The sequence below is a fragment of the Scophthalmus maximus genome, chromosome 2, assembly GCF_022379125.1.
Source record: "Scophthalmus maximus strain ysfricsl-2021 chromosome 2, ASM2237912v1, whole genome shotgun sequence".
Lineage (NCBI taxonomy): Eukaryota > Metazoa > Chordata > Actinopteri > Pleuronectiformes > Scophthalmidae > Scophthalmus > Scophthalmus maximus.
Window position 1 is genome coordinate 11,226,565 of NC_061516.1, and position 20,732 is coordinate 11,247,296.

At 45.5% G+C, this 20,732-nt stretch overlaps 1 protein-coding gene across 4 annotated transcripts in view; it reads left to right on the forward strand.

Annotated features, from left to right (window-relative positions):
• fam222ba (family with sequence similarity 222 member Ba) overlaps positions 1-20,732 on the forward strand; it is a 33,953-nt gene that overhangs the window by 1,980 nt on the left and 11,241 nt on the right. Inside the window, exon 1 of one of the 4 annotated variants that reach the window (XM_035626412.2) lies at positions 1,848-2,209. The exons of 1 other annotated variant lie outside the window; for it this stretch is intronic. The gene's annotated coding sequence lies outside the window, so the exon portion shown is untranslated. Of the gene's footprint in view, positions 1-1,847; positions 2,210-20,252; positions 20,433-20,732 lie in introns of those variants that run through there. 2 more of the 4 variants (XM_035626414.2, XR_004790238.2) reach the window with 2 other exon arrangements.

The window sequence follows — 20,732 nt, forward strand, 5'->3', positions numbered from 1 at the left end:
GAGGAATAACAAAGTCCATGGAATAAGAAACACGAGCCATGGGGCATGTCAACAGGGAGCAGAGGTGTGTGTGTGTGTGGGGGGGGGGGGCACAATCTGAAGGTGTGTCAGAGCATCCATCACTCAAGCACCGCTGATTGTGGTGAGAGGCGTGATGCTGCACAGCTGGCTGACTCTTTATAAGGAAAAGGCCCAAACCTTTTCATGCCGAGAAGCCCCACCACAGATAGGTGATTTGTGAAAGATCCCACAGATTAATGAATGGATGGAATAAAAATTCACATCTGGTAAATGTGAAAGCGGAGAGATTTAACTGTTGTGTGATGCCCTGAAGGTCCCCCAAGGTCCCTCAATTCAGCAATCACTTCTCTATATGTTCTTGTTCTGACTGCTTTTTAAAAAAAGAGGTGATTTAGCTCCCCAAACTACCCATATAGGTCACACTGATGCTCTGATTGTACAATCTCTCTCTCAGTGGGGGAGATAAAGGGGGAAAAAAACTTTTATTCATTCTAGACTTGCAATCGATGGGACTTGTCTGTGAAGTGGATCAATAATGCCTCCCTTTGAAATCATCAATCACAAGTGTTGATTTTAAAAAGCGTAATTAGGAACAGCGTTCTTAAACATCCTGTATTGACGTGTTCTTCGGTATGGAGAAAGACACCATTCTGCATCATTAACTTTGTATTATTGCCGGATGGAGCCTGCTGCTGCTACTTCCCCACCTGCTGAACTCAGAGCGCTGTGTGTGATTGGGCTTTCAGACCAAATTCTCCCTTCTTTCACTTGCTCATTGGGGAAGTGAAGCTTGCAGGCCTAAATTGGCTAGAGTATTATAATAGGCCCGGTCCATACTGGAAACCGGGCCATGGAGTTATCTTTCCCAGCGCTGTATTTCTGAAATATTTGCATAGTTGAACATCTGTAATTTCTGCCTAATCATCTCTTCTTGATTGCTTTTGTGCAGGTTCTAAACTGACATGACATTACATGTCCATGGGCGCACATTCTCCAGCATTCCTATAACTCGCCACAGTCTTCGGTGGTGTCCATCTGTCTCTCGCTGTAATAAGACGGTATCAATACTGTGGAGAGGGCAGGTGAGCTATTGTAATGGAGTCATTTATTTTCGTTGTCACAGAAATATAAGTCTTTGATTAGGGATCTACACACATCAGGCTGCACAAATAGAACCTTTCATCAAATCACAAAGCATGTGACACTATTGACCGTGAAGTCTCTCTCACTGGGTTTAATCTTTCCTGCAAGATGCATAATACCAGAGCTCAATGACACAAAATCCAAGTGCAATACAACTCAAGTCAAATGGTGTGTAACTGTATACCAAATAAATATTATATTTGGACCAGTAAAAAGCGTCAACAAGCTGTATTTTTCCAAAGTAAATTGAAGTTTGATTTCATTTCAACAAATAATGATTGTCATCGTCAATGATAAAACTGAGTGAGTTGGAAATTTGAGTTTGAGGCTTGAGGCTTGATCTCATGATGGTATTTGCAAAGTGACTAAATGTTTTTGGGGTAAAAGCCTAATTTCCAAAGCAACTATATCTGTCAAATAAACCTAAATAATAAAAAAGTACAGTATCCCCCTTTAAAATGCAGTGAAGCGCAGTGTAGTCTAAATTTGCAATGAGAATTAAATCAAATCAAATCAACCATTCCATTCAATTACTCAAATACAGTATTTGACTAATGGTTACTTCAGGTCCATTATTTTTTTCACAAATGGTCAAATGTTATGCAAATCCATTTGAGCTGAACCATCAACACATAAAATAATATTGGTATTTTTCTTTTGTACATAGCTTTCGTCTCAGAGCTTGTCTGCCAACCCTGATGACAGACAATTGAGGACGGCCAAACAAGACTCTGACGTGTCATTTTGGATATCAAAGAGCAGGGATTATGATCTATTTTGTGTTATCTCACCCATTCCACCTCCCACTCGCCTGCGAACACGTAAAGGCGTCCAATCACTGCCCCTGCGCGCCTTCAAGTCAGCGCGCAGGGGCAGTCTCGAGCGGTCCCGGGCACTGCGCATGCGCCGAAAGTTGCTGCCGCAGACAGCAGCAGCAGCAGCAGTGATTCGGCGGAGGCGCAGGGGCAACGGGAGACAATCTGGTCCGTTCTTCAAAAACCATGGCGACGCACTAGACGATGCCTTTCGCGGCGGTGAACGGAGAGTAAGTAGACGCCTCTCAATAGCTTGCCCGCTGCCCGCCGCCGTGTGACATCCTCTGAGACGGTGGCGTGGATGTCAGGGAGAGGTTCGCGAGGGCAACAATGGGAGTGTGTATGTTTCACACTGGCTGGCTAGGTTAGCTATAGCCTGGAGCCTGGGCAGTCAGCTGGCACACTGGCAACACGCAGGTTCACTGCTACTACACTGCCGTCCTGTCCTGCGCGCGCGTGTCTGTGTGTGTGTCTACTGTAGGTCGTCACGGCTCAACTGCCTCTTGTGAGTCAGAAATATTGTTATTCGGGCTCCGAATGAGCATCACATTCTGCCTCGCAGCTGCTGTTAATGAATGAAACTGGTCTTGTGTTGCTGAGCTGGTTAGCTAGTGGTGTGTGTGTGTGTGTGTGTGTGTGTGTGTGTGTGTGTTTTGCGGTATGACAACAACCGGTGAAGATAATGAGGCGCTGCCAAATCCTCCTCGTGATTATCTGTCCTCATCATTGTCATTATCGTGATGCAGATAGTTTTTTTCCCCCTCGCCTCCTCTCTTGAGACGCTGTTGGACCCCTCTCCTGGCTGGTGGGGTGAAGTTCGGCAGTGTGGTTATCTCGTGTCGTGGCTATTCCTGGCTTTCAAAGTGACGGCGATGCTGTCACTTAAGTTGTCTCCCCCACTGCTAGGAGCCGACACAGTTTCCGGGACCCGCGTGCATCCATCCATCCGTCCGTCGGTCGGTCGGTCGGTCGGTCAGTCAGTCAGTCAGTCAGTCATCTTCACACCCGTGATACAGATGCAAACAGCGCCTCTCGGTGTGACGACATGGCGGAAGTGCTCGCACCTATAAAGGCACAAGTGTTAAAGGTGATAACAAAAGGTTGACGTCACCGGGCTCGTCCTGATCCTGCGGAGAGCAGGAGGAGGAGAGGAGGAGGAGAGCAGGAGTAAGAGGAGGAGAGGAGAGGAGGAGAGCAGCAGCAGGAGGAGGAGGAGGAGGAGAGCAGGAGTAAGAGGAGGAGAGGAGAGGAGGAGAGCAGCAGCAGGAGGAGGAGGAGGAGGAGAGCAGGAGTAGGAGGAGGAGAGGAGAGGAGGAGAGCGGCAGGAGGAGGAGGAGAGCAGCAGCAGGAGGAGGAGAGGAGGAGAGCAGCAGCAGGAGGAGTAGTGTCAGAGGAGGAGGAGAGCAGCAGGAGGAGGAGGAGAGCAGCAGGAGGAGGAGTAGTGTCAGAGGAGGAGGAGAGCAGGGTTTCTTTTTTTGCCATGACGTCTAATGGTTGGTGTCTGGAAGGAAAAGGTCCATCTCTGATCAAATTTCGGGGTTTCCTAAGGGCGCACTTAACTAATGGGATCCTATCGATGTCCACCCCCCACGCCTTATCTTTACACGGCGGAATGTTAATGTTGCCACAGCCTGTCTGTGTTGAGTCTGGCTTTATCATATATTGGAGCTTGATATTGGATATGATAAAAAAAACAAACATCAACACCTCTGTGACTGACTTGACTATGGATGGTGTGATCAGCTGCACATGGTAAGATGGGAAAAAAAAACTTGGAATGTAGAGGAGATTATTTAGAAAAAAGACCTTGTGTTTACATTTGCATGTCTATTTTGAAGCTTCTAAATGTAAAGAAATCCGCTAAACTTACTTCACCACAACAAATGTGAGACCGGTTCGGTTTTTGTCTGCAGGTGAGATTTGTGCACACTGATGCCCCGGTGCTCACTTGAAAAAGAGCCTGACATCACTTGGCCAGAAGTGCAGTTTTGCAACGTAAAGCTTTCTTCCCCCTACATTTTCCGAAGAGCGGATAATTAAATTTCAGACCATGTTGTCTGGGAAACTCGGGCCCCTCGACTCGCTGCAATTATCGTGTAGAAGGAATCCTTTTTGCATTGAGGTGCTATGTTTCCCAGCACAATGAAGATTAATTAGGTTTTAGGAGCAAATGACTGTCAGGCCTCTCCCCATCTGTAAAGTGCAGTCTACCTCTAATGACAGCAATCAGTAAAAGTTCGACATTAGAACAATAGTTAATGAATTTCTCTCTGTGTGTGTGCTCGTGAACACGTGCTTGCTTCTGCTGATGTGTGTGCAATCGCTCTTACTTATAAAGAAGCAGATTAAGCCCAAATGCCAGGAGCACCTGGTTCATTTGTTCATGACACGCCGGTCAGCATTGTAGAAAAATTACAGTGTTTCACCAAATTGAAATGCCACTTGAATGCACGCGTTAATTAGATCCCTGCACGGCTTCTCAAGTGTCTGTCCTCCTCTGCCTATGAGTCATGTGCTGACTCTTTGACCTGTCACCGCAAACCCTCGAGTCTTTGCTGAGGGCGAACCAACAGGAAAGCAAGTTCGTCTAGTTTGATTTTTTTGGCCAGTCACCGACAAATTTATTGGATCTTATTGATTTACATTGTGAGCAGAGGAGAGTCATTTCCTCTAAAACACTTGTGTAGCATTTTGGCCCGCTTTAGCCGCCCAGTCTCTGCAGTCGCCTGTAGTCGAGGTTGCAGAAAATGAATATTGTAGACAACACTTACTGTGAGTGGAAACTTTAAAGTACGGTAGTGAGTTACAGTGTGAATGTAATGCGCACACCCACATAGTTTTCCAAGAGACCAGTCCTGCTCTATCAAACTTTCCTCTCATAAGCAAACAGCAAAGCGCCTATTAGTGAGAGTTGATTCGTTTTAACGGAGCAAAATCAATCACGGAGCACCTCGCACTGAAGCCCAGATGTTTTGTGTTTCAGAGGTACGGTCTGATTCCAAACATTAGCCTCGTTACAGACGGGCAGCAGTGAGAGGATGACATCAAAGCTTTGCTTTATTTCTTTGAGACTTCAGAACTAGACTGTGAATAACAGATCAGAAGGCACAAAGAGTGAACCACAGAACTTGAGCAGCTCTTTATGTTCCAGCTGTTGTTGGGATTCACAGGGAGCTCATTAAAATACATTGATTAGTAACAGTGCTGATTCAGAGATTGTTGACTGTGAAATGGATCGGCTAACCAGCATATTTTCGACGCAATGATCATCCGCGCCGCACTGAGCCACTTGGCTCGTGCTCGTGTTGGTTTATTCAAAAGCCAGCCATTTGATGTAGCATTTTAGATATAGTGCTTGAATTGGAAATGTGTAACCATGCATTCTCCCCAGTGCAATTCATTTGTTCCTTTCATATTCCAGCGGGAGTCCTGTGTATTTAAAATCTCTTGCAGGTGTTGTCTGTGAAGTTCATGTGCATGAGCAGATTTATATTCTCCTCTCCCCGGACAGCGTAGATGAGCAGCATTTGTTGAATATCATCCATTTGCTAAACGAGGCACGAGGCTGACCTCCCGCCGCCCCACACCACACTCGACCTTTCCCTTTCCGGATAGCAGCTCAGATAATTTCCCAGGTACCAGAGACCTGCCAAGCCGCTCCACCTTTCAGTCCTCCAGTCAACAGTGCAGCTGTCAGCCTACACTCACCCACTTAGCCACTCAGCCACTCACCTTTCGGAGACGCTGTGTATGAGGCCACCCAGTACCTTCCCCGGCGTTATGAGTCCAGTTACAGACAGGGAGCAGATGTTTGGCAGCCTTTGTGTGAGTGGGCAAAGTCAGGAGACGCGGTTGTGAGGGTCAAACGCAGGTCAAAACTGCGGCCACATGATACATCCAGATCAGGTGTTTAGGACACCATGGGCAACTTCTGGATACCTCTGACAAACAAGGGACTGTCGTGCTGTCGGTCAGCTGCTGTTATATTGGTATTTAGTTTGGTTCACATGGGCTGTTGTATGTCGTGCCAAATAACTTCAGGCGTTAGGCCTGAATTAATGATACACATTGTGTCTTTGTTTGCTACATTTTTGTATTCTTCATGGCTTTTCTTCTTTATTTTTGCATGGATTTGCATGTTAGCCAGCAGGTCCAATTAGGGCCAAAAGCCCTACTCTTGCTTGGTAGTTTGCGTAATCAGTGCTGAAACCTGATGTTACAAACACCAAGACCAAAGGGCCTTTTGAGCTTCAGCAATCAGGGAAGGGCAATCGGGGAAGGATCTGAGCCTCCTGGTGAAATCCCCGACACGAGCAGCAGTCAGAGCAGCAGGGGGAACGGGGCTTAGTTCAGGACCACATCTGTCTGATCAGGCTTGACGGAGGCACTGGAGATGACTGGGTTGTTTATCAACCTCCATCTCACAAGGAACAGCAGAAGAGCAAGGCAGATACTCTTATCTGTTTATGACACAAGATAAGGCCGTCTCCAACATATCACTGACCCGCCACAGAACATCTCCGCCCCAATACCAAACCTTCGTCAAGGCGAGTCCCATATCACTCTTAAGCGATCCTAATGGATGCCATTAGCATGTCCGCGGCTATTGCTGCAGTTTTCCAATGTCCATGCCAACTGTACATATCAGGGCATCATTAGCCCCCCACCAGAGAGACTCAGAGTCTGACCCAGTCTGTGGGGTCGAAGAGAATGCCACAACAAAGCACCAGTAACGCTGTGGGGGATATCAAGTGGAGGGGATAGAGGGAGAGTGAACTCAAAGTGTCATAGTTGGCGCAGACATAAGATAGGACTAAGCTACCAGAGGATTAGAGAGGGAGGAGATGTAAAGTGCTGTCGGCTAATTGGGCTTTATTTTTAATATTTCAGGGGGTTTATTAGCGACGAAATTGTTGAAGGATTTCAGCCCTGGCTGTAGTCTGAAGGCCTTTTCAGAACAAGCCTTTACAACCTGAAAAGTAGTAAATCGTTTTTGTCTTGTCATTGAACGAAGGGGACGATGTATGCTATTAAAATGCTACTTTTGCTTCCCAGAATTTCGGTTGCATTTCATAATTCTTTCCTATAAGCCCAGTTATCTCGCATTTTCTCTTGCAATGATAATACAATGGCATTCATCTACTTTAGGTATTTAAAATCCCTTTTTTTTTCTTGCCAAAAGAGTAGTTGTTTGAAATTTGGAGCACAAACTCAGTTTTTTGCACTTTGTAATCTTTAACAGGACACAGCAGCCCGAAGGATGGAGCTTATGTTATCATACACTTCTCCCAAGTGTTAGAGCAGCGGATGAATCTGAAAGCCTGGTTGCTAAGAGCTGTGCTGGGGAGGGATGAAGACTGAGCTGTGAGAGCTGCTGCGGTGAGCAGTCAGCACAAGGCACTTTGTCATGACCCTCCTCAGTTTATCATCAGTTGCATCGCTTCGCCAGGCCTCAAAGTGTGGGTGTGTTTTTTATTTTTTGTGTGTGTGTGTCCAGTGTGCTGGGGAGTGAGTGGGGCCCTTTATAACCTCCCAACCCCCTGGTCCTGTTTGCAGCCATTGTTGGCCATAGTGAATGGTATCTCCGTGCCTTGAAAAGTAACCAGATGACATTCTTCCTGTTGTTCAAAAGGGCCCAGGGTTATGTTGTGGAAAGCGGCTAAAAGGATGGGCTAAGACTGTGACCTTCTGGGGCTAATCTCTGGCATGTCATTCACTGCCTGTTTAAAGCAAATGCAGACCTTTCTCTCTGATAGCAGCAAACGCACAGTCAAATGAGGCAAAAAGTTTCCACTGGGTTTTCAACAGTTGCACTCCAAAAACACTATGTTTCTCATTGAACCTCCCCAATAGAGGAAGTAGAGACTGTCTTGTAGAGGTTGCACTGAATCGTTATTCCAGACAGGCAGTGCGTCTGACACCTACATTGTCCAAACAATCTCTCCAGCCTGTGACTGAGCCCTCTGTACACAGACCTGTGGCATCAGCAGCCCCCGCCGTACTGCATGCTGAAATACCGCCGCTGCTGTGAAAGCAGAGGGGATGAATTAGTGAGACAGTAAACATTGGTGCAGCTCTCAAACTAGCTTATGTTGTTTATGTCTCCTCCTCCCTGGTGTATTTGCTGTCTTCAGCTGGCTGCCTTTCCTGGAATGTGCAGAGATGCAGTTGTCGCTCTGCGGGGGGGATGTTGGCTGTAATCACAGTTCATAGTTCAGCTCTGGAGTTAAACCCGGCTGAGCAACAATCGGACAGGACATGCATTATTCTCCCGAACTAGGTGACCACACACTTGACATTACTGTCTTTGTGCATTGAGATAATCTTTGCAGGACTTTTACCATGAAGTCAGGGTTTCCCCTACATACATTCAGCTGTGGCGGTACGCCGCTACTGGATTTTTCTTATCTATGGATCGGAACAGAAACCAGGTGTTGAACAGGCCCCGGGGCCAAATTATGGAAAACCATAGTATCCGACGTAATCGGTGATTCCAACGGTATAGAAGAAATTAATGCAGACAACTATGATGAATTCTATGCTATTCCTAATCCTGAGGAGAGATCCGCGTGTCCAGCTCTCATTCCGCCGACACACGGAGCACAGACAGACACACTCACCTGCTCTGTGACAATTGCAGAGAGTGAACCAGTCAAAAGTCTGGTTGTACTTCACCAAAATCAATGGAGACGACGCTCGTTGTCACCAGTGTAAAATATGTTTTGCAAGTAAAGGTGCTAAAAGGTGACCAGGTTCATAGTGAAAAACCTTCAACGCTTTACAACCGGAGCGTCCAACAGTCTGCCTGTGTATATAGAGTTGTGTTACTTTTTTTCCTTGGATGGGCTTTATGTTAGTCCCATCACTCAACACACATCATGTACTTTATATTAGTTATTTGTCCAAAATAGTGATGTTCAGTGTTCAACAATTTACTGTGTACAGTACGAGAAACAAAACATTTGTACATTCCATTCTATTCTCATTTTGTTACATTTTTTTCTACTAAAAAGGAAACTTATTCCGATAAGAATACTTATATAAAGTAACGGATCGATAAGCAGTATCAATAAGAGCACGGGCTCAAACTATTTTTTCCCCTGTATGCGCTCTACACCTCCGCTGCTAAAACTCGGGGAAACACTGGACGTTGCGTGTCATTTTTCCTTGCACACTTTTAAGACTTGCTTCTTAAACTTTGAACTGCAACTGTTACAGCCTTCACAGCACAAGACAATGTTTCTACACAGTCACTCTACACCGGGTCTCTGAAAACCCACTTCACCAGATGCTTTTAGTTCTCACAGAGGAACTAAAGTCTTTGAATGTGTTCGAGGGGATTTGCTTTTTTGCACATTAGAATACACTTCACTGGCATTGAGTGGTCTTTGTGCCCGATTAAAGGATCTCTGAGAGCTGTGTCTTGTGAATAGCGCTCCCGCTTCCTGTGTTAGCTCTGTGCCACCTGTATGGGGTTAAAAATGGGGTCAGACCTCTTGCCGGAGTCTGTTGTTTTGGGGCCCCCCATTTTTAGGCGCTGGTTGTGCTGGGGGAAAGAGAACCTGTCAGGTTCTTTAAAAGGCTCTTTTGTCAAACATCTTTCAACAGTTAATGATTGGCATATCTCCTGCCATTTCCCCCTTTTGTTCGCAGCCATCGAGTTTGAGAGCAAATAGGGAATTTGACCATTATGTGTGATGTGTTTGCAGCCTGTGTGTGTGTGTGTGTGTGTGTGTGTGTGTGTGTGTGTGTGTGTGTGTGTGTGTGTGTGTGTGTGTGTGTGTGTGTGTGTGTGTGTGTGTGTGTGTGTGTGTGTGTGTGTGTGTGTGTGTGTGTGTGTGTGTGTGTGTGTGTGTGTGTGTGTGTGTGTGTGTGTGTGTGTGTGGCGCTAGCGCGCATACATAAAAAGGTAAGGTTGTTTACAAAGGAAGCATTGAATTAGAAAGGGAAAAATTTTATCATGTTACTGCACACCATTTTTGCATTAGTCAGAAAATATCCCCTGAAGTGGTGTAACATCCGCAGAATGAGATTGAGATAGAGAGGGAGATGGGGTGGGGGCAGGGGAAGGAGGGTGGGCCACAATTTGAAAGGCATACTTGAAAGTGCTCGTATGTAAAGAGTCCTGAGGCAGGTCGTGTCGCTGTGTGACAGAGAAGCATTCGTCTTGCTGTGCATCTGACGTCTCAGGGTCTCATTCCAAGGGTTTGCCTGCGCTGCGTGTCGGCTTTCTGAGATTAATAGTCGGTAGCCCCCTCACCCCGGCGAGGGACCAGGTGCTGGCACGTAAAGACGGCGGGTTTCATCGACATTGGGCTAAAACTCAAAGATGTCACCTACATCTCTCTCTCTCACGTTAAACATCTCGGCTGACTTGTGTACATATCAACACACAGTCCTAGACCCAAAACAAAGAGAGGCATAATCATTACTCTGAATTTTAATGGTCCACTGCTGATGGATCGCTTGTTGGTAAAAAGATGTGGTTCATTTAGTCTACTTTGTGTCAAGCGCCATTGTGCTCACGTCCTGTGCTGTTTAGCAGGGCTCGCGGCCCTGACAGATTGCCGTCCCGATGGGGAGATTTACCCAGCCAGCACCGCCTATGGCCCTGACACCATCATTAGGCTTTGATCAGCCGCAGTCTGCAAGGAGCAGGAGAGAGAGAGTAATATTCTTGATCTAATTACTAGGAGACATCTCAGGCGGTGTAATGTGTGATTTAACCTCTTGTCAGAGGCTATAAAAGGAAGCTGAGTTAATCTTCCTGGCAGCCTCTTTTCCACGCAGGGGAGAGTGCCTTTAGATTTCCTTTTCCCATGAACTTGGAAAAACCACCATGTGGTTTATGTGCTGACGCGCCACTGCAGACTTTCTGCTTGAAATCTCTCTCAAGGCAAGAGCTCGCTGACTTCTGAACGTTAGCAACAGCTGGTTTGCAGGAACTCATGTTCTGTGTCCGTTCAGAGGATTGCAAGCAGAACAAAAAAAAAGCTGTCCTTTGGACTTTCTCTCTCGCTTTACTTCTTCCTTTTTTCTCACCATCACCATCCACACACTGTGGCCGGATGAGTGCGGGAGACTTAACTGGACAAATGGATTGGATGTGGAATCGAGGGGGTTTGGGTTAATCAGTCAAACATGGTTAAACAATTCTTTGGACGTGATGGTATTAGTCTTGCCTATATTGAGCTCATCAGACCCCATTCTCACCAGTGCTGGCCCGGGCTTTTAGGGCCAAGGGCCATGGCCTCACTGGCTCCATGGAGCACCACACACGCACCCCTCAGCATGCTCCGGTGCCTCTGAATGCCCCGCTGCTCTCCTCACCCTTTGTTACTCGGTACAATCGGAATGATGGATTAGAAAATTAAACGTAGACCCTTCTATTCACGGCCACCCCGGCTAAAGGTCTCATTGACAAGATCTAACACAGGCCTCCTTTAAAATGGTTTACCAGCTATACTGTATGTCTTTTAACCACTTCAGAATAGTGAAGTCATTCATCTTCAACACATTCAGAAGAAAAAAAAAAACAGCTCAGTGACCTCCTTCTCAACATAAAGGCTCTCGGTATCTTGTTTTCACAGGATGACTTCCTGTACATTTTCTCGCCCCTTTTATTTCTCCGTGCCGATGGGAAGTGGCCCTAATATGATGATATGTAGTGTTGGCAAGCTCGGCAGACAGCTTCAGGCCTGAGCCTGCTCTACGTTACCTGTGTTCCCTCCATGTTCCTGAGAGCAGCGCATTAACCCTGTTGGCCCACAGGTTAAATTGACCTGCCTGACCCACATTCCCTTTTAAATACCATCATGTTGTTCCACAGTTTTTAATTGATTTAATATCAGGCGGTGGGTCTCTAATAAAATAGTAGTTGTTTTATATAATTTACTATCCTGTTGTAGTACTTTTGTAACTCTATCACTTGTTGTTTCTTGTGATGGTATTATATTTTAACTCCTGACGTCGGGGAAACCAACCCCCTCTGAGGTGAATAATTCAGACAAACCCACGTTCACACGTTCTGCCACACATACTGCTCATCTTTAGTAACTCCAGGTGAAACCATTAGTGCATGAATCCAATAGTTGAGAATTCATTATTTGTTCCAATATTTTCTGAAATATAATAATCAAAAATGAACTGGTTGCGGCTTCTGGATTGTGGGGATTTGCAGTTATTTGGTGGTAAACCTAATATTTTTGTGTTGGGCAGATAAATCAATCGCTGATGTCATCACCTGGGGCTTTAGGAACTGTGATGAAACATTTTATGATAACCATAATAACGATAACAATCAAGAAAAAAAAGGAGCAGTTTGATTTTAAAATGAAATTCAAATTCTTTGCAACTCTAGTTGTAACTGTGACGTTAATCTTCTAGCATCTATCATAATCATAAAGTGATACTAATATTATGATGTTACAATGTCAAAATGAATAATAAACTCTCACTAAAGAGAAATCTAAAAAAGCTGATGCCCCAGTTATACTTTCTATCGCTACACAGTCCAGAGTTTGTTATATATTTTCATATCAAAAATGCAGTTCAGCATCCATGTTCTAAAGGACTCATTTGTTTTACTGTTTTTCCTTTTCAGTGTAGTCCAAGTTTAATTGTGTATTCCAAAGTTGAGTTTGTTTCACAAGCAGGTTTCACTTTTTACCCCACTAAGCAGATAACACATGCCCCCGCAATCTCTCGCCCCCTCTGCCCCTCAGTCCCTCACACAGTGCATTGTGGAGGGGGTGTTTGCTTTGCTCTGTAGAGACCCCAATTAGCAAGACTAGCAGGCCTGCTGAAGGTCACTCCCAGAGCTTTGGTGTGAAAAAAAGAGGAGGGCTGTGCTGGTCAGAGGCATCGCTGAGACTGATGGGGCCGAGACCCTCTGCCGGGCCCAGGAGTTCACACACAATAACCACACCTCCTTAACAGCAACAGCAGTTTGCATATTCTCCATTTTTGCATTGCACAGTGTTGGCAAAAAAAAAAGTTGCAGAGGATTTTGTTTAAAGGTCAAGTGTTCTCGGCAGACTGTCATAGTATATTGTGACCATATCTGCAGGATCCATTTGTCGTTTGCTCCAAAGTCCCCTACTTCATCAGCCCGTGTCTGGTGACGGCTATCTGGGGCTGATTGATAGCTCTGTTCTTATTGAAGGAATGGGGGTCGATTGCAAAAAATTTGCTGCCAGGTGCATTAATGCAGTGTTCAATGGCATAGACCTTTGAGCATGCCTCATCAGTCTTGAATCATTGGACGGCCACAGGAGATCTGTATGAGCGGGCATGATGCAAGAAAATGTGAGAGCGAGCGAGAGCGATAGGAAAAGGAGTTTTTATCAGTTGGGCCAACTCTATTACTCATATGACTCTATCTCAGTGGTACAGACAAGAAGGAGAGATTGAATATTTTGATTTCAGCTTTATGTATTCATGACTATCCACACACGCACCAGTGTCATTACTCTGAATATTTCGTCAAAGATTCATTTTAGTGTTGATTCTTCACTCAGTTTCAATCAGCAGCGGCCTGTGCAGAATTCAATCAGAGCTAAAGCACAGTTATGTCAGGTATAAGAAATATGATAAAAATGTACAACCCCGCCGCATAAATATATACATTACAGTACATTTTCTATATGTCTGTGTCAATATGAAGTTTGTTCAATACAGATTTTGGAACTAAGACAAAACCTTTTCAATACATATATATACAAGTATAATATATTATTAAAAAAATGGATAACAAATCTGACGAGGTATTTCATGCTACCTTTGACAGTTTTTGATACCAAAAGTATAGTTGTTCGATATCCAGCTGGAGTGGAATTCTGAACTGATTCAAACTGTAACTCCAAGCTGGTTGAGAGAACTGGGGCCAGGGGAAAAATGTGGACTTATTCAGCTTGTGTATTGTGGAGCTCTTGAACGACCCAAAATATCAGAGCCCTTGTGTTAAGGATGCAAACAAATCGGTCAAATCTGTAATTTAATTTAAAAAAAAGATTGTTCTGTGGTTGTTTTGTGACATTTGACCTTTTTGCTTTGGTATAGGTGGCATGGTGATTGCTTTTGTTTATTAAACCAGCACCTGTGTAGGAGTAAAAATCCTGTTGCCATGACAACACGAGTACACACCATCAGTTTGTGTAGGCCGACAGTCAGTCAGTCAGTCAGTCAGTCAGGCAGACAGACGGAGGTGCCTGGGAGGGCCAGATGTTCCCATGCAGGCACGGACGTGAGATGTTTACCATGCCAGGCCTGTGTTTGCCTGGCTCTCCGCAGAGTCGCAGGCTGGCTGCCCGTCGCCCCAGGCCGGTGTCTGCTGGGGAAAGAGCTGAGGGTGGAGAGTTAATCACATATACACAGGAGATGAAGAGGAGACCACAAATGTCTTGTGTGCTGCCATGTGGCAAAAGGAACAAATCTCACACAAGCCTGTCTAGTGGAGAAAGATCTCTTTTATTCCTTGACCGGTCTGTAGGTGCGAAGGGGACTCGTTTGCTCTCGCTGTAGGCCAGACTGAATGTCAGAGCTGCCACGGAGGCGGCTGACCTTACCAGCCTTCTATTGGCACAGGATGGAGACGTATCAGCTTTTATTGAACACATGCACAGCAGGGTTTGGAGTCGGCATGCAGGGTTTGCTTTTGACTGCACGTCTCAATGCAGCCGAATGTTTTCACCACTTCTTTGCTTCGCATCCCCTAGACACGCAGCATAATCCACTCTGACTAACTGAGCCAATGTCCTCCATGTCACAGGACTAGAGCTGAAACAGTTAACTGATTAATCGATAAACTAAATTAATCTGCAACTATTTTGATACTCAATTAATCGTTTCAAGCTTTCAAGTTTTAATGAAAAATTCTATAATCTGTTTCAGCTTCTTAAATGTGAAAATGTTCTGGTTTCTTTGCTCCTCTATGGCAGGAAACTAAATATCTTTGGTGTGTGCACAAAACATCATCTTGAGGTTTGGCAAACACGATCGACATTTTTCACCAGATTAATCAATAATAAAAATAATGGTTAGTTGCAACCCTACACAATACCTTTTTAAATCTAAAGCAACAACAAAAAATTAAACTGTATATGAAATAACAGAGTTAAAGATGAATCCCTGGTTTGCTAAAGTTCTTTTGTGGGCAAGTTTTCATAAATAATTGAGTGGCCCTGACTTATTATGGTATTTAATTGTATTTTCACAGATGGAGACACCACTCACACTTTGATTATGTCACAAATCATAAGATATTAACTTGTCTTAACCAGCAGTGAGCAATATGACGACATTAAGGCTATCGGTGAATAAAATTGTGTTTTTAGTGCAGAAAAGAAAAAGGTTGAAATATTTGTGTTCTCCCGCAGAGTCGGACCAGGCATAAGGCTAATTAAGGTTTTATTTGTGTGTGTGTGTGTGTGTGTGTGTGTGTGTGTGTGTGTGTGTGTGTGTGTGTGTGTGTGTGTGTGTGTGTGTGTGTGTGTGTGTGTGTGTGTGTGTGTGTGTGTGTGTGTGTGTGTGTGTGTGTGTGTGTGTGTGTGTGTGTGTGTGTGTGTGTGTGTGTGTATACAGGTCGTATGGAAGAGAGGGCAGTTAGTATAATGGCACAGTGGATAAATCTCTCGCAGCAGGCCTGTGCAACATGGGAAGCTGGTTTTGTGCGTTAAGCCCTTTTAGGATAATTTGTGAGAGTCAGCGCTTGCACAGTTCTGCCTAGCAGAGCACCCCCCAACCCCACCCAACCCCTTAAAGCAGGGCCAGCCACTGTCACAAACAGGCCAGACCAGGTAAATGCTAGGTCACTGATATGGGTCTGGGTGGGACAAACACAGAGACACAACCGTTTTTTTTTCTTTGTTAAATAAAGCATATATGTCAATAGAAGTACAAGAGGCCATTATTCCTGCAGGACAAAATTACAGTTGTGTATATATATACATTTGCCTATGTATTTTCCTATTTATATAGAACATGTGTGTGTTTCTGAGAGACACTGAGAGAGAGGGAGGTGGGGGAACAGCTGCATTGATTTGATTTTGTTTGCCGAGTACTCAGAGCAGAAATGTTAGCCGTGGGAACACCTGGAGAGAGGGGGAAATGGCAGAAGAAGTGGTGGTGGTGTCAGCTCTGCTATTGGCTCTTTACCAAGCATACATGCGCGCGCGCACACACACACACCCACCCACACACACCCACACCCACCCCCCTCTGATGTGTGATGGTAGCCTGGGATCCCAATCAGCAGCACTTAACAAAGCTTTCCTCTTTCTCCCTTTAATCGCAGGCTCAATTTGTCACTGGGGTGTCCAATTTCTGATAAGCACTTTGACTGAGAGAGACGAGGTGGGTGTGGGGAGGAACACAAAATGGATGCACCTGCTAACAAATGAAATCAAACCAATCCATCTTCATTTCCCCTTTTTATGCCAGCTGGAACAATGCTGCTGCGCTTTAGCGCCCAGCACATTGAGTTATTTCCCACTAACCAGGCGGAAGGCCCGACTGACTTGCAGTTGAATAATTAGAGGGAGCTGAAAAATCTCCTTTTAAGTTTGAACGTCTCAGGCTCTGAAATTTAGGTTTCAGCCCTGAAGGGAATTACACAGGCATTAGTCGGCTAATTCAGAATTAATTTTGAGCACAATTTTTTTTTGTACATTGAATATCTTTGAATTAGATTGTTCAGGTTTCTTCATCCTGTTCCACACCTATGCGATTTTGTAACTGAGCTTTCACACGAGCAGGAAGAAACCACCTGCCTCACGTCCATTGGATTCTGTCACTGCACTACAGACACACACACACACACACACACACACACACACACACACACAATATCAGTTTAGTATCTGTCTGTATATCTGTGTTGTTCTACTAGTGCCATTCTAGTCTTGAAAAAAAAAAACTGTCTGGCATTTGACACAGCGGCATGTGACTCAGCACATTGTTGTCTAGTGTGATATGGGGGATATGTGAAGATAGCACAGAGGTGGTGGTACCACTGAGGGGATGAAAGGAGCAGTCTCGATCTCAAATGTATTGCTGCCATTTTCTGGGGTGGTTCAAGTTTCTCCAAGACGATAAAGAGTCCTCTCTGTGGTCCTTACGTGCATTCCTGTGCTTCTCGCCGTTTATCTACTGTTGTCATCTGCTATATCAAAAGCACCGGGCTTTGTGTAGTGCGGGTAGAGGGATGACACAATGTCTCGGATCTTTTGGTCCAAAGTGTGGGTCAATAATGGCCAAATACTTTGGTCTGGACTGGTTTGTACTGACATTCATGGTCCCCACAGGATGGATGTGAATGATTCTGTTGATTCCCTGACTTCAAAGTTTTCTTGAGTAATCCAGTGAAAGATTTTGGTGCTACATGAAAAGTCAAATGTAGCATCCGATTGACATCTGTGGTTTTAAGTGAAATGTCAACTATTAGATTTATTGTCATGAAAAAAAAATAGGCAAAAGAATTCCCTCAGGATGAACTGTAAACATTTTGTTGATCACTTTGTTGATATACCTGCCAAAGGTAATTAGCAAATGTGAACATGCCAACATACTAAAGTAAGACGCTGAGCATGGTGACTTTGTAAACATTTGCATGTTAGTATTGTTTTTATGGGCATATTGCTTTCTGATGCCGGTATTTAGTTGAGCTACAGCTTCATTAGCACGACTGAAGACTCCACGGTCAGTCAACCTGTTCCAACTGCAGTGCTGAGTGAGAGCAGGTCCGGCCCCAGAACACAGTCATGGACGATTTCAGAGCAGCCTCTGATTAATTTGACGCATTTTATGTGCGAATCGTTAAATGGCGTGAGATTTACAAAGAGTGCAAGTAAATCTGATCTCTAAAGCTCCTTCTTTTGCTTTTTTGCTTCCATGACATGTCAGATCTTTTTTTATTTTCTGTCTCTCTCATGTGGTTTAAGGGTGGGACACGTGAGGGGAGGTTGACTTCTTCCTCACTGAGGCATGCCCAGCTTCTGGCTGCACTCTGGACGCATTTTCAGCAGATAAATAAATAACCAGCCTGGCGCCCCTCACTTTGGATCCCCTCTGTTTTGGCAGGCCATCCACCCTGCATTTTCTATCAGGTGTAAACATGTCTGTCAAACGCCACAGCCAGGGGCCCCGGCACTTTGGCATTCATGACGCCAGGCATGCGGCGCTGCCAGCACTTTCTGTCTGCGCGCCTGACCTTGACCAGGCTCGACATGACTGAGCAAACTTAGTTCTACCTTACACATTTGTAGGGCTCTTTGGGAAGCCCAGTGGGCTTAAGTGGCTGTTAGTGAAACTGACCCCAAGTTGAAGAATGGCCCTTGGCTGGCTGTCCTCGCAGCGCTGACGGGGTGGACGGGGTGGACGGGTAATGAGCATGACGGAGCTCTGGCAGAGATAGCCTGGCTTGGCCGGGACACTCACTGCCCGATCTCTGCTCATGCTCTCATCTCGCCACCATTGTAGTCATCTTCTCCACTGTGGACGTCATCCAAGAGGCCGGGCCACTGATGTAAAGACAAGAGAGGAGGAATGAGGTCACTCTGATAAGTGCTTCCTTTTCTTAGTTTCCTGCTGCGCAGCTCATTGCGAAGGAAACCTTCTGTATCTGACACATTTTCACAAGATTTATCCAATCCAGCTGTGGACTATGCATTATTCTAGGGGCATGCCATCTCTCTTCACTCCATATCCACAATGTCACCTTAGGGAACTGTCACTCTTTTATCCGTTGGTTACTGAGTGTCTCATACAGCCTCTTGGTTCTTTTGCAGACCGCCCTTTCCCTCTGAAGAAGAGTAGTTTCAAGTAGCTGTCTTCCTCTTTCCGACACTTCTGCAGCAGTTTCATGGTTTGACAGTTTCATCCCTGACACAGTCTGACTCGCAACTTGGAAACCACTATTCCACAGACTCAGTTTGTGTGCGAGTTGGGTCCCCCCCCCCCACCCGCTCACTATTTTGGCCATCTCTCTCTCTATCGCCCTTTCTCCTTGTGTGTGAGATAACACTCTAGGCTGACAAGCGGGTTCTAAACGGCCGCTCTCAAATGCCTGGGGATGTGCTGGACTCATCAGGATCCATTGTGTGAGACCGTGAACCAGCCTGTCGTAGCCTAATGTGCCCGTGTCCCTCTGTTAGCAGCAGAAACCCTTTTCTACCTCTGCTGTTGGTAAAGCCTGATGGACTAATGGAAGACATACCTAAGTGTTATTTCTTTCTAACATGCTCAATAGCCGCGGCTTTTCTCCCCTTTCTTTTGACAGAACGCTATGGCTTTGTATTCAAGGGTAAAAAGCCGTTCTCTTCTTCCTGCTCCTTTCTTTCTTTACCTCCTATTCAGAGACGCTGCTTGCAAAGAAAAGTAATTTCACTCTGTGTCCCTGAGAGCATCAACACAGTGAAGTTGCATTGAATTTCCACTGCAACATTTTTTCTTGGCTCTATTTCAGACCCATAACCTGGGGGTAAACATGCAATTAAAATAACAGCAGCCTGCTCTTTCCTCTCCACTCTCCTCTCCCTCAGCCGTTAGCACAAGCAATGTACAACATGGTGACTTGGTTCTCCTAATTGCTTTTGCTTTTAATTGGTATAGAAAAGCTTCTAATATTCAGACATCAAGCAAACATGCTCTCTCACCTTGTTTTCTTTTTCCTTTATAGTTTCTCTCCGCTAATATTGTTGTACCCGACTCCTTCTAATGAGCTTATTTTTAGTGCACATTCCTCGCTTTTCCACATGCCGTAGTGCCGGTGGATATTTCAATAGATGATTTCCTACGCAGTTAGCCTGATGCTATTTCCAAATTTCTAACAAATACAAATTATCATACTGTAGCTGATCAAAGCGTTCTGCACATAAATGCAGTCAGCTGGTCTAATTTCTTAAATGGCTTCCATCAATCCCTTTCCTTCTTCTCTCTTCTTTTCTTCCTTCGCCAAGGAGTGAAATTAAAATATAGGTCGGCTTTTATGGGAGCAATTTGACACATGACACAAGCCATGTGCATCACTTCCTCAAGTCCTGCTTTTTTCACCCACGGTTATTTGTCCAAAATGAACGTCCATGCATGGTTTCACACACTTTTATTGCGGTTTTATAAGCGGCTGGTAGAGACTTGCCGAGTCACGGGGGCCCCCTAATACTCTGAGAACCCCGTGGTGTCCGCCTGCACGGGGCTGATAGTGTGAGACGCCTGGCTAAACTCCACCAGGCCAATCCCGGCTTCACGAGCCTGCCCAGCTGCCTCGACTGGGCCGCCACAGACGCAACGTTGTTTCCACTCAGGACAGGAGGGGCTGTGTCTCTGTATCACAAAGGCTACTAAGCCACTGGGGTAGACGCCTACATGGAAGAATGGAAGGATGGATGGATGGATGGATGAAGGGAGGGTCAAGCCCATGTCCAGACCAGGCTAAACCCCCTACCTGGCGGCCAGAGGGTGATTAGATCTCAGCAGTTGAGTGAGGGCACCTCCAACTTTAGTGAGCACAGTGTCTGTCAGGTGTAGTCCTCTTGCGCCCTGATACAAATAGTGTAATGTGTTGGGGGCGAAAAAAGCCTGTGTTGGGGTGTTGGCCTTTGTAGAAAGCGCCAGCGTTTGGCGCGTGATGTGTATTTGAAGTTGCCGTGGCAGTGGTGCTGATAAGCGAGTCGGTAGACGTCAGGCTTCTGTCTGTCGGGCTTCGTCTCCTCCCGCTCACCGCTGTAAAGCAGAGTGTCAGCTGGGGCATTACCATAG